General features: G+C 37.4%; 1 protein-coding gene across 1 annotated transcript in view; it reads right to left on the minus strand.

Moving 5' to 3' along the window:
* Window positions 1-2500, minus strand: part of LOC308702760 (phosphatidylinositol 4,5-bisphosphate 3-kinase catalytic subunit alpha isoform) — a 51019-nt gene that overhangs the window by 47393 nt on the left and 1126 nt on the right. The gene's annotated exons all lie outside the window — the stretch shown is intronic.

Below are 2500 nucleotides of genomic sequence, written 5' to 3' on the forward strand. Positions count from 1 at the left end.
CTTAATGCCACTTAAAATAAAGTGGGACCAAACTTTGATATTGTTAGTAATATTTCAGCTGGACTGAAGCAGATAATTGATTATCCAGACATCATTCTATTAAAAATTATGAGTATCATATAATATCATTGTCTAAAGATTCAATAAACTATTCCATCTAAAAAAGTATTACTATTATTTTTTACAGGGTTTACAATACTAAAGAATTGGTAGTTCTTGGTGATTTAAACTGGATTGGTTGCATTCAGCAACTGATGAGTTTAAAACCTACTGCGATGCATTGAATCTTTTTCAGATTGTTGACAAGCCCACTAGACCGAACCTAAAATGTCCAGAAAAAGCATCACTAAAAGATCTAATCTTAACAAACACTGCCCATAAGTATCCAAATGCATCCATATTTGCGAATGACATCAAGTGTCATCGCAACGGTTAGACAGACAAAAATTCCTAAAACCAAACCCATCATAACCAAGCGTAACATAAAACATTTCTCAGAACAAGGGTTCCTACACGATTTGAATAATTTGGAGTGGGAACAAATTAATTTAATTCCTGACCTTGAAATCGCCTGGGAACGTTTTTATGCATTTTTTTTCTGCTTTAGTCAACAAACAGCACCTCTCAAAAGTTATGGGTGAAGGGTCGGAATAATGCACGGTTTTCTCAACCTTACTCAAACATGCTTCATGAGTGCAGCCTGGCATGGGCAAACGCTAGCAAAACCGACTTAAATTCAGTCTGGCTTGATTTCAGGCGATTGCACAATGCAAACATCTCACAATCTAAACAATTCATCAAAATTTAGGAAAAGTGTTAAATCATTAACTGAAAATAATAAAGGTATAGAACTTCCATCATGTATTAATAAGGGCTCTCATACAATCATTGATAAAGTAAAAATGCTTAATTGTTTCAATGAACACATCATAGCTTCTGTTTTTTGTTTGATTCAATTAATGGTGCTCATGTGAACCCTTCGATTGTTCAGTCAGAGAGCTTCGTGTCTAGTCAATCATTCAACAATCTCTGAAGAGTGCAAAACCCTTAAATCTTTAGATGTTTCTAAATCGGCAGGTCCTGATAAATTGGAACCTTACATTTTAAAGCTAGCAGCTGATTTTATTGCCCCAACTCTGACAACTCTGATATTTCTAACCTTTCTCTTGTCTTAAATGAAATTCCACTTATATGGAAATCAGCTTTTGTTCTTCCCCCGTTTAAAGGCGGAGATCCCACACACCCAAATAATTACCGGCCCATGTCCAAGCTATCAGTCTTGGCCAAAGTCCTCAAAACATTTCTGGACTTTCTGTCTGTTAATAATACCCTGTCTGATTTTCAATCTGGTTTTAGAAAACAACATAGCACAACTACGGCAGCCCTAAAAGTACTAAATGATTTGACTGAATCTGTTGATAACAAGAAACACTGTGCAGCCTTAATCATCGATCTATCAAAAGCATTTGATACTGTTGATCATACCTTACTGATACAACGACTTGTCAGTATTGGATTATCTAAACATACGATTGGTTGGTTTAATAACTATCTTTCAAACAGAACTCAGTGTGTACAAGCAGAAGGGTTTAACTAAAGGTGTGCCACAGGGGTCAGTCCTAGGACCACTCCTATTTACTCTATATATAAATAATATAGATCAAAATGTTCATAATGTAAATTTTCATTATTACGCTGATGATACAGTTATATATGGTTCAGCATCCACACCCAGTCTGGCTGTCTCTCAGTTACAGCTTGCGTTTAATATTGTTCAGTGTAACTTATTTGAATAAAAAAATGCTGATAAAACAAAATTCATGTTGTTTTCTAAATCAAAATCAATCCCTCATAATCTTCTGCCTATTCCTACGTCCCAAGGTTAGGAGATTGAGTTAGTGTCTCAGTATAGGTATCTTGGGATTGTAATTGATGACGCTCTCTCCTTTGGCCCTCATGTTCAGCAACTGATAAACATATTGAATTGGGTTTTTACTTTAGAATCAAATCCTGTCTTTCCTTTGAGGCAAAAAAGAGGCTTGCTGCAGCCACTTCTATGTCTGTACTGGACTATGGTGATGTTGTATGGTGATGGTGCGGCAGTGGCTCAGTGGTTCATGTGGGTTGTCTACAAACTGGAAGGTTGGTGGTTCAATCCCCGGTTCCACCTGACCAAGAGTCGAGGTGTCCTTGAGCAAGACACCTAACCCCAGCTGCTCCCCACGAGCTGGATGGCCTTGCATGGCTGACACCGCCGTCGGTGTATGAAGGGGTGAATGTGAGGCAATATGTAAAGCGCTTTGGTGACCATGGGTCTGTTGAAAGTGCTATATAAATGCAGTCCATTTACCATTCATATACATGCATGCATCTTCAGTGTTTACATGCTTTAGACACTATTCATAACAAATCTTAAAACCCTCACTCATCATTGTGTGTTGTATGATCGGGTTGGATCATGGTCTGCTTCCTTCATATCTTTATACCTATACCTACTATA

The sequence above is a fragment of the Scardinius erythrophthalmus genome (genome assembly GCF_964197995.2).
Source record: "Scardinius erythrophthalmus genome assembly, chromosome: 15".
Classification (NCBI taxonomy): domain Eukaryota; kingdom Metazoa; phylum Chordata; class Actinopteri; order Cypriniformes; family Leuciscidae; genus Scardinius; species Scardinius erythrophthalmus.